The sequence below is a fragment of the Lissotriton helveticus genome, chromosome 11 (genome assembly GCF_964261635.1).
Source record: "Lissotriton helveticus chromosome 11, aLisHel1.1, whole genome shotgun sequence".
NCBI classification, from domain to species: domain Eukaryota; kingdom Metazoa; phylum Chordata; class Amphibia; order Caudata; family Salamandridae; genus Lissotriton; species Lissotriton helveticus.
In genome coordinates, this window is record NC_136072.1 from 389,702,497 (window position 1) to 389,714,982 (window position 12,486).

The window sequence follows — 12,486 nt, forward strand, 5'->3', positions numbered from 1 at the left end:
TTGGGTGGTGCTTGCGATCTTTGGGAAGAAAAACACATAAATAAGGAGGATGATCGAGTATTCTCGCCATAAGTATCAAGGTATCATTAGATTCGTTGATTAGCTTAGTAAACCTTTTAGAAAAAGGGATGCTGCCGCAAAATCCACAATTTGGTGTGGCTCATCCCTCCTTTGCATAGGGTTGTTGCAGAAACCGCATTGCTCGATGTGGCTTTCTTTTTGGCCAAAGAAAAGATGATATTACCTTTTCTAGCCTCCTGAAAAAAGTAGGACAAGGATTTATGGGTAAGGATATAAATATATATAATAGTTTGGGAAGCATTATCATGTTAATAATGTTTGCAGTGCCTAATAGTGTAGCCCTTTCCACTTGCTCCATAAATGGGAGATTTCACCAAGGGCTCGCTTGTAATTGGCACCACATAAAGCCATATAAGGGCCCGTAAAATTAATCCCTAAACGTCGCATACTCGCAACTGTGTAGTTGGGAGTTTCGGAAAAACCTATACAGATGCATTTGGTTAAATGGACATTTCGTTTGTAGTTGGAGAGAGTACCAAATTCTGTATTTTGTTCCCGCATATATTGACATTACAGAGTTTGCAGTGGTCAGACGAATGTAATCTGCATAGAACATTAGCTTAATTGTGTGTATATGAAGTTTAATGGGTTCAATATCTGGGTAATGATTGATTCTTTGTAAGAGGTTCAACGTATAGAGCCAATCAGCAGGGAGAGAGAGAAGGAATCCCTGGTGGGTACCTGGTACCTTTTTGCTGATAAATTACCCATGCTATACCAACTAATTGAGGTTATTGCTTTGGGTGTTGGTAGCTTTATTTGATTATCCTCATTAACTGTGCTGAAATACCCTTGTGTTGCAGAGTCCTGTCCAGGAACGTACCTTCCAACCCGACCGAAGGACTTTTTAGCATCTAGGCTTACACAGGCGTAGGGCTGTGCTGTAGCTTTGAACCAATCAATTGTGGCTAAATGTATACGGTTGTGTTTTGACTAGGTATAACCCCATGCTACCAAGATGAGATTAAATGAGTTAATTTACTATTTAGCCTTTTTGCAATTATTCAAGCACACATTTTATAATGACCACAAGCAAGAGATTGGGCAGGAGGAACCTACGGAGTCTGGAGTTTTATTCTTATTACAAAAAAACTATTATAAGACTGTTGCTGCATGATTCCAGTGTTGGTGGCCCTTTCCATATGTCAATGCACAACTGAAAGTAAAAGAAAAGTGATGAGATTGCTGTGAATATCGATTTGTATAGTTCAGAAGGGATAGCATCTTTGCCATTGGCCTTTCCTAATGGGGTTGAGTTATTTTGTGTCCACAATTTCCAGCTAAGTAATAGACTGAGTTAGGACCGCCCTGTCCTGATCCGAGCGTTTTGATGGGTTACTGTTTTTAAAGAACCATGTGATACTTGTTTCATATGTATCCAGCTCAGTATTAATAGCATGATCATCAGTGAAGCATAATGAATATTAATAACTTCTAAGGTCTTCCACGATGCTAGGTGGATCTGTAATGTATTCTTTCCGTAGGTGTGATTGAAAGAACTCTTTCAGGAGCAGTACCGAATCGTGTTTGGGCAGTGAGTAAAGTACCAATTTTATCTCTGGGCTCAAACTGTGAATCCTTACATCTCTTTGCTTGTCTTGCAAATTTTAAATTGGACATACTTATCATTAGTGCACAAGGTTTTAGAATTGCTTGCCAGGTAGGTGTTTTTGAGTCTGCATCATCAAGACCTAAGACAAGGGTAGTGTGTGTTTTTTCTAGCGCCACTAATTAGGACCTAAGGTGGTTCTCTTTTAATTGTTAAAGTCGATAGCTGTGAACTAAATATTCTTTAGTAAACTTTCTAATGTAGGTCTTTAGGATATCCCAAACTATGCTCTAATGTAGTCCTTTAGGGTATCCCAAACTCAGCCGCGATTCATGCAGGTAACAGTAGTGGGGCCGGGTGGGTGGGATTTCGAGGGATGATGCTGAGGAAAAATGAAAAAAAAATGTTTGACCCTCTGCATCGCCCCTTCATAATCCCCCCGCCCCACGCGGCCCCAAAGCTGTTACCTGCACTATGCTTCCCAAACTATGCTCTTATGTAGGCCTTTAGAGTTTCCCAAACTTTTCTTGTGCAGGCCATGCCTCGATTATATGATATAAACTCTAATACCAGGGTCTTTAACTCATTCAAATATTGTAGCTCATGAAGTAGATACATCAGGAAAGTCCATAGTTGGATGACAGGTTTGCTAACTGGAGCACTTCAATCCAAGAAGGGGTGTGCATGATCAGACATCCAGGTTGGATAAAATATAACCTTTGTCCATGAATCTAATTTTCTACTGAATAAATAATACATGTCTATCCTGCTACTGGAGAGTAAAATCTATAGTTGAATACAATTAAAGTTGCCTACAATTAGATAATCACCTGATGTGTCCAGCAGAGCTGTGTGTATTTCAGTAAACATGGATGGATCATCCTGATCTGATCTGCATATAGAGCAAACTACGGGGCATATTATCAAGGACAGCGTTAAAATTATGGCTGGTTTAGCGGCATAAACTGCTGCTAAAGCGGCAATAATGGGCTTGAAAATATGGCCTGGAGAATTCCAATAGAAGCCCATGTTCACACCAGACCATGGACTTCTATTGGGATTCTCACAGGCATATTATCAAGCCCATTGTCGCCGCTTTAGCAGCAGTTTTCTGCCGCTAAACCGGCGATCATTTTAACGCCATTCTTGATAATATGCCCCTAGGTGTGGTAGTTTCAAACTGAAATGTAATTATTAATCACCTACCTACCGGGTCACTTTTTTCTGCGCTATTTGGAAGCGAGCTTTCAAATTTTGAATTGCAGTGCCTCTTAGAAGCCTGGCTCAGCTCTCATAAATCCATTTTGCCCCCTACCGCTTACATAGTGATTTATCCTTTCTACACATACAAGTCGCCTGTATGCAGGCAATGTCAGGTTTCAGTCTGCTCAGTTCTAGACTGACTCTTTTCTGTTTTATCTGGAGCTTAACCCTTTCACGTTGAGTGTACCTATCCTAACTTCATCACCGATCATATATAATATTCCTAATCCTTAGAAACCGCCCACAATATCTGCACCTTCTGCCTTTAATATGTTTTTCCCTATGACACCCTCACTTCACTTTACTGCTTCCATCCAAAACTCTTTGTCTTCCTCTCAGCCCCACCCGGTGTACCTGCTTGGCATGTTGTAGGACCCTAACACTACTCTTCAGAAAGGATGCTTTGGAATGCATTTAGTGAGGAAAAAACATTACTCTCTAACCCACCCGTGATCAACTGAAAAAAACCAAATATTATAGAATCAGTTAACTCATTAATTGTAGGCTCTTGGAATTATTTTTCTCTGGTTTTTAATGTCGCCTCTTTGGGACTGCAGAAAACTGCACTTCACCCTAAGGGTCTGAAAAACGTTGATACGCCCCCTTTCAATACAATTCCTAAGTTAAGATTTCTCATTGAAGCAGGATCAAAAAGGCTTTAAACTCAGGTATCAGTAACTCATAACTCTCAATGTTTCTTAGCTGTTTTCAATGCCAAGTATTGGAATATGGCAAAATAATATTCTTGACCTGCAGTGAAACATATTTTGTAAGGCCACAGCCAGTACCACTTCCTTTATGTTAAAATCCTGGAAAAATACAATAATATTCTATGGCTTAGATCCCACCTTGCGTGGGACACTGGGAACTCAATGAGCCCTGGCAATTGAGAAATCTTTTATTGAGTCATATTATTTTAGGTCTTAGCCCATATTATCTTAAAGCAACCACACTACATGGTGTTTGGTGCTCTCATCTGAAGGCGGCTGCTGCTGGTGGCTTCACGGTGGGGGTAGCCCATATCTCTTGGATAATGCTCATACTGTTGGTGTGCTGGATTGATGCTGGGTTCCACTTCAGTCAGTGTTCTGGATGCTTTCCCGGCCACTTGGGGGGTTGTCCCCCTCTCTTCTCCTTAACAGAGACCCGTGGCATACTGCTCATGGCTGACTGCTAAAACCGCAATTCGCTGTCCTCCACTTAATGAAGAAATGGGAAAGGCAAGAAGGATTCACTGGACGCAAAGGCAGTCAATTGTCACAGTACAAGCCTGGAGCTAAGCAATCCTCAACTGATTGAAGACATTCAGTGTAGTACCTTTGCTGTGGGATCCGGATAGAGCGGTAGAGTTATACTTGGAGGCAAGTGAAATTGAAAGTGAAGTTGATCAAGAAACTGAACAAGAGAGCAAATAGCCAGAGAGACTGTTCAACTCGGTTGACTTTGATACATTGTAGTGGCAATTCAATTTTTCGTCACTGATACTCTGTTAGTTTCTCAGGCCCTAATATTTTAAGAGTATTCACACCGGCAGATTTAGCGAACAGTGCTCTTTTTCATTCAATCTTTGGACAGGTGGCCAAACTTCTACCATTTGTCACTTACCATACAACACAAGTCTTGGGCTCAGAGGGGCCCGAGCTCAGCGCATGGCAGGATGGGGGTGGAGCTATTCATGGAGGGGAGAGGAGTTGGCCTAACGGCTAGGGTGGTGGACCTCGAATCTGGGGAACTGAGTTAGAGTCTGGCAATGACACTGAACATCCTGTGATTCTGGGCAAATCACTTAATCTCCCCGTGCCTAACAAGAAAAAGAATGTGTCCTACTGTAATGCAACTGGTGCTATGTAAAGAGCTCTGATCCCTGATTCGGGTCAAGTTCACACTATATAAAATTCTTTTAAAATAAAATGAAGAAAGTTTTTCATGTATTATCCAAGTGGTGTGCTGTGTCTTGTGGCTCTTATTGGGATCATTGAGTCTTCTATATCAGCTATACATAAATTAACATAGTCAAGGGAGAGGGCATCCTTCTAGGTATACCCCAGTAATTGTACTATATTCTTCTATTGTGATTTCAAAAAGCAGAGGTAAGAATGACCCACCAGCTCTCTGTGCAAGGCTCACTAAAGCGCTGTTACAGAAGTTCAAAATCCAAGAGAGGGTGGAGTGGTTCTCTTGCACCAGCCGCAACAACATCTGGGATTCTCCTGAACATTCAATCACTGATGGAATTAAACAGCTATACAGCTGTCCTCAACAGTCTCTTCACACTCTTATAACGAGCCTAGTCCGGTGCTATAATGGAGGAGGAGATTACTTCATATACTGTGTCACAGAAGCCTAACCCCACCGCTACAATGGAGAGGCCGGAACCCAAACCTTTTGAAGGTAAATCTCAATCTACCCCTTCGACCCTCCTAAGTCCAGAGACAGAAGCGAGCTATGGAGCACAACAAGAGCAATCAGCGACTCTGACCAATGGTTATACCTGACGACCAGCAGTTATCTCACCAGGAGCTGTAATGTCTTCTATAATGCTTTCTGGTAGCATATCTAATATGGAGAGTACACAACACGCTACTTCAATCCCAATTCCTTCTCTGCCCCCTGTCCAATAGCTTCATTATGCCAACTATATTTTGACTTCCACCAGAATCAGTGCATTGCAGGATTTGCAAATGTCATGCACTAACCAGATCAATAATCCTTTGAACGTCTCTTTTTCCAGAGGAGTGATTTTGAAAAGGAGAGCCTCACATTCTGTTGAGAGAATTATTGAGCAGTGTGTGGTTAGTTAGCTCCGGTGGATTCATGCAAGTCCGCCCCCCTCTTTTTAGTTGTCTCTCATGTCTGAAAACTTTGTATCCTTGAGGAACCGCAATGTTAAAATCAGGGTCAGTGGTATCACCACCCAATGTTTCTGTCATGAACAATGCATCAAGTTTATTGTCGAGAATTAAATCAGCTATTTTGTATTTGTGTTTTATTAGTGATCTAGCATTAGTAAGGGCTAGCTGAAGTTCACTGTGTGTCAGGCAGGAATTCATGGGTTCTCTGCTAAACTTTTGTGCAGGAAGGGAACACTCCCTGAACAAAAACGATCTCCCCACAACGCAGGCAGCCTTGCACCATGGTGCAAGGGCGCTTGCAAGGGTGCATGGCAGCAGTTTGTGCGCCAGCGCCGGGGGCAGCACAGAGACTCAAAATATTGTTATAAATATGTTGCATCCCTTGTGCTTTGAAAGTGACTCAGTGCAGCGCAGCCAAATGGCTTGCGAAATAAAGGGAGTCACTTTTGTGTAAATCTGCCACTGGCTATATAAGAAGAGATGCATCTCAACACTTTATGGAAGGCCATATGTTGCATCCCTTGTGGTTTGAAAGGGACTCAGTGCGGCGCAGCCAAATGGCTTGTGAAATGCAGTGAGTTACTTTGGTGTAAATCTGCCACTGGATACATAAGAAGAGAAGTATCTCAACACTTTATGGAAGGCCAACAGAAGATGAAAGTTCGATTTATACGGCTAGGGGAACAGATCAAACACAGCATGGTCAGGTAATTATTAATTAAAACATTTGAGTATTTATAAAAATCATTCTAGACGTTCTAACCTGAGTCTAATTTTGATTCCAGAAGGGGCAGAGACTGGGCAGTCAGATATGATTAAGTGGATCACCCAGCTGCTTCAAGCTTGTTTCAAATTGATGATTGCCATAACAGTATCCTGAGGGTAAAGCTCTGCCTTGGGTATTAAATATCTGCTATGCCTTGGGCCTGGATGTAAATTAGCGATAGAAAAGAAGTCATTATATGGATCCTCTCTTAGATCATATTAAAGAGAGGAAAATGCTATTCTGATGCTTTGTAGAAAGATTGTGAATTGTATTTGGTTGGCTGAGTCTAAACTATCATGTGCTACTATCCGCCATTGTGAACAATGATCATTTCTTGCTATGGTGTCAACGGTATCATGTGGTTTAGAAGAATCCCAATCCCTTTGACTTTGAGCCTGTATTTATTTATACACTTTTCTTGACCCCCCCCCCATTGCCTCTCTATTGTGACTCTTTAGTCCTGATCAAATTACTTTTAGGCTTCCTGCAGTCTTTGGAATACTAGGATGGTTATCCCATGTTGTATTTTCCAAAGCTAGAGTCCTTTAAAAGAATAATCTTTTAATATGTTGAGCAGCGAAGGGTGTATTTCAGGAACTGGAATTTTAGGCTGGGGAAATTTTGATATGGGTCAACAGCAGATAGCACTGAACCATAAATATTCAATAATGTTTTAGGATTCTTTGCTAATAAAGGCCACCTAACACCTCTATGGTTCTTTGCAATTGATGGTAAACTGGATTCACCAATACTATATGTGATAGTGGCATCAACAATAATCCAAGCAAGGTTAAAGAAAGAGCTTAGTGGTTATTATCAGAACTTTGTATTACTTCCAGCTTTGTACGAGTGGGCCAAAGACAAAGATCTAGCATAATGTAATCAATTTTACTCTGGTAACAACCACTCCTGAAAATATGAGGCCATTTTGGATCTGATGGACAATGTCTGTTGCATGTGCTGGGTTCCTTAGTTAAATTCAGAGCAGCTAATTGAATTATTGCTATTGACCAGTGCTTTACCAGAGCAGCATCAAGGGCGGGAATATCCCATTTCTCATTTTGCAACTCACAATTCTGTGAGAGTGTCCAAACTAGCTAAGGGCTCATATGTAACACTGAAATCATCTAGTAGCATGATCCAGCTACTGGACTCACCATGGTCTAGACACTCCTCAAGAAGCTGTTATGTGGGGGATTCTTTCTTAGAGGCAACACTGCTATTGCAAACATTAATCAACCTAATTGATGGACACATTGTAGGAGCTAATAAAATTCGCAGAAGATCTGGAGAACCAATGTTCAAATGCTTGATCTTGCATCTAAATGCGGTTTTAATCCAGACTGTAACACCACCAGAAGATCTACACATTTAAATTTAAAATACCCAATCTCTATATAGACTCATCTGCCCATGTGTCCTGGAAGACACAAATTTGGTAGCAGTCAATACACTCAATTAGAAATGTTAATTTGTATAATTGAGTCAAGAGTATCTGTTGATCCCTCTGCTATGTGAAGACCACTACTAAGAATCCCACTCTTTTTTTCTGCGATTTATGGTCCGGGATGGTAATCCACTCGGGGAGTCTGCAAATGCTTAGAAAATTAAATAATATTAACTGAAAAATAAAGTATATATAAACAAAGAAGCAAAATGTAGAATTGAAAAGTTTAAAACATTCTATAAATGTGAAGGAATTTGAAATCAAGTCTAAAAACGAAGTTAGTATACTTAAATTGATTTGTGGGAGCAGAGCAAGTGCATCAAACATAATATAGCATAGACTATGATTGCCTTTAATTTATTTAGGAAATGCCCAACCTTCACATTCTCTTTAAAATGTTGATTTCATTTTATTTTTATTTGTGAATTAAATTAAGTATTTCCTCACTTATGATTTTATTTGATGAATGCTTGCTTCCGTATTTTTTGTGTATTGTTTTGTGATTCAAATCCTCAAATTTCCTTTGGCTTGGGATCCCCATCTACCAGTAATTACTCAGTGTGCCTCTCCAGATCGAAATAATGATTCATTTGGGGTCCCCAGGTTCCGGTATTGATTAAGTGGGGATCTACAGAACTCAAAAGGTTAGAAACCACTGACCTTTCAACAAAATGTCGAATGACATTGCTGACATAAGGGAGGCAGACAAAGGAAGCTAAAGCTTAGGAGGATCTAAACAAAGTGGCCCATCTGAAATATTTATGAAAACCTGCCAAAGTATTAAATCTGGCTCTCCCCGAGACCCTGCCCCCCCTAGAATACTAGGAGCTAGTATAACGGTTCTGGAGCCCTACTTTAGACATGTGCTTGAAGTCTCCTTTGCCACAGCCTGTCTGCCTATGGACTGGAAATCCGCCATTGTCCTTCCCATCAAGAAAAAACCCAATGTGAGCCAGGACATCCTCGAGAATCTACGACCTATCTCCCTTCTACCTTACTTAGCTAAAGTTGCCAACTCCCAACTTATAACACACCTCGAATCTCACAAAGCCCTTCACAGCTCTCAGTCTGGTTTTAGGTCGGGCTACTCCACGGAGACTGCTCTCCTGAGAGCGACCGAAACCTTACGAGAAGGAGCCGATGAGGGCAAGACCATGGCACTCATTATGCTAGACCTCAGTGCCGCTTTTGACACTGTAGCACATTCCATCTTGCTACAGTGTCTTAACAAAGCGGGAGTCATCAAGGAGGCACTGGGGTGGCTGAAAGCCTTCTTAACCAACAGATGCTTTCAGGTTCAGAGAGGCAATTTTCTCTCGGATAGCATTGCCTTAGAACAGGGAGTACCTCAGGGCTCTGCCCTGAGTCCCACCTTGTTCAACTTGTATATGGCACCACTGGCAGATGTGGTCCAATCGTATGGCGTAGATCTGGTATCTTACGCCGACGATACTCAACTGCTGATCTCCCTGTCCCAGGCTCCCTCGGGAGCTGCGGACAATTTCAAAACCTGCATGAGTGATCTCGCAGATTGGATGTCCAAACATTGCCTCAAACTCAACGGCTCCAAAACGGAGGTTTTGGTAATAGGAGGTAAGGACTCGAGCTGGACCAAAGACTGGTGGCCAGCCTGTCTGGGCCCCCTTCCCACTCCCAGTAGGGAAGCAAAGAATTTGGGTGTGTGGGTAGATACGAAACTTTCGTTTGACAGCCATGTACATAAAATGGTAGGGAAATGTTTTGGAGTTATGAAAACCCTCAAACGTACCCTGGATCTCCTTCCCCTGGAATCCAGGCGCACCATGATTCAGGCTCTTGTAACCTCCCGTATGGATTATGGTAATGTGCTCCTTCTAGGTACCTCGGAAAATAACATCAGGAGGCTGCAGGTGTTACAAAACTCAGCAGCACGACTAGTGCTGAGACTGCCTAGAAGGGTGCCCTCCAAACCTACCTTAGCAACCTTGCACTGGCTGCCTATTAAGAAAAGAATCCTATTTAAAGCTCTTCTCTGGTGCTATAGAATTATCTCTGATAAAGCACCGTCCTACCTGGCTGACCCCGCCGTTCCCTATGAGCCTAACAGATCCCTTCGCTCCATGGGTACTGGTCTGCTCAAGATTCCTCGGATAAAAAAGCTCGAATGGGTGGCCGTTCGTTCTGCTCGTTGGCAGCCAACAAATGGAACTCTCTTCCCGCCAACATCAGGCTTTCTAGTAATGAGCTCGCCTTTAGAAAACTTCTAAAAACTCATCTTTTCACCCTGTAGGTCTCTTCCGCAGCCCCCTGATTCTTCTCCACAGCGCGGGGACACGCCTGTTGGCGTCACCATGCGCTCTATAAACCCCTTTAATAATAATAATAAAAGACACTAGATTCTTCTAGGATGTAGTTAACCAACCCTTTTGGCCAGATAGCCAAGCTTCAAGCATTGAGTACCATATCCCTGGGGCTGACAGGATTGATCAAGTTTCTTCTATTTTCAATCCATATAAAAAAGATGATGTGAGCTCTAATGAAAACATGCCCAATCGCTATCTCATTAACAAGGAGTGTCGAACTGATTTAATAGATTTAGCTAGAGTAAAAAAATCCATTATGAGTGCTGCAAGCTGGAAAGTCCCTTGCCCGGATGGGGTTCCAATTGACCTTTTTTAAAAAAACAGGAAATTCTGGGATTTCCTTGTCACAAATGTACTGAGCTCTGCGTTGAAAGGTGACCTTATAGATTCATGGAGTAAAGCCATCTTTTTACCCATCTATAAGAAAGGGGATCACAATTTCTTCGCATGTTATCGCCCAATCTCGTTGATTGATTCCACGGTAAAGACCCTCGGAGGGTTATCCTGGGTACACTAGAGGATTCAGCAGTGGCTAATTATTTTTTTTTGCCCTGCCCAGTATGGCTTCTGACAAGGGTTAGGGACTGTAGAGCAAATGCTCAATTTAACTCTCATTGTAGGTAAATAAATGTGAAAGCCAGGAGAGGGGCCATACATATGGCATTCATGGACTTGTTCTGTGCTTTTGATCTTGTAGATAGAAGTATATTATGGGACTTAATGGAGCAGGTGGGAGTTGATCCTTCTCTTATGGATCTTATTAAATGGCTGCATTTGGGACTCTATAACAAGTGTGCATTTTACACAGAATGGCGACTGTACAGCCCCAATAAAGGTGACCAAAGGGGTGGGACAGGGTTGCATATTAATGCCTTTTCTTTGTTCATTAAGTATTAGTTCCTTAGACACTGCCTTAAGGGCTTGCAGTGATGATGTCCCTAGGATTGGTACACAGGCAGACCCTGTGCTGCTTTATGGAGATGATGTGGTTCTCTTAGCTTTGACCACAAAGCCCACCAAAACCTCCTGAATGGCTATAATGATCTTATGTTCAGATTAAAACTTAAGTTGAAACAGTCAAAATCTTTTACTATGACTTGTGGCCCAAAACATACTAAGTCAAAATCATTTTATCTAGGGGGGCACAAATTGATAAAGTTCCTTTTTTTAACTACCTTGTCAACATTTTGGGGGCAAATGGGGCATGGGAGAGGCTACTTATTCAAAGGGTCCAAAAGACGTGTGCAGTAGAAGATGCAGTAGTCAGATTTTCAAAAAAGGCCAGGCCATAAGCCCCCCGAGGAAATGGTTCAACTTTATAAAAGCAAGTGTGTATTGGTGGGCACTTATGGAGCAAGAGTTTGGGGCTGTGTTGCCTGCACGAATCTTCAAGTAGTTGAAAATAGGTTCTTGTGCAGGCTTTTGGCCATTCCTAAAACTTCTTCAAGTCTCATTGCACATCGGAAATTGGGTATAGAGTAGGGGTGGGCGGAATTTGCATAATCGCGTTACGCAAATCTCCACAAAACGGTAAAAAATCTCCACGAACACGCAGGAATTCTGCGAACACGCGAAATTGCTTGTTCGCGATGATTTTTTCCTGTTCGCAATCGCTATTTGCTTGCGCGGGGGAAATATCTCGCGAACACGCATTTTGTGGATGCAAACAAGCAAGAAATTTCGCAAAGTTGCGGAACGCATAATTTTGGGCAATTTCGCATTCTCCGCAGAACGCAAAATTACCTAATTTCCGTAAATTCCGCGAGCAGAACAGAATTTGCCACCCAGGCCTAGTATAGAGTTCATGGAGGATCAAATTTCTGTGGCACCTCTTTTATTATGGATAAAGTTATGGAGCTCCCCAAAGGCAGATGTTTCGAGAAAGGTATTGTCAGAATGTTTAAAATTAGATAATATGACTGCAATCCCTTGCTGGCTTATGTGCAAAACACCTTTTACAGCCTGGGGTACCGCCATCTTGTTGAGTCACCGCAAAGTATAAATCCTGACCTCAAAATGAAAGTGAAAGGGAGCTATAAAAATTACAAAGAGGAAACTAAACTAGAACAGTCTATTGATATGCCTTCAGGTACAAGATATATATGCAGTATCCTCTGATATGGACCCTTACTTGGATTGGATAGCAAATCCAGAGCATACATTTTATCTCACTAAATTGAGATTAA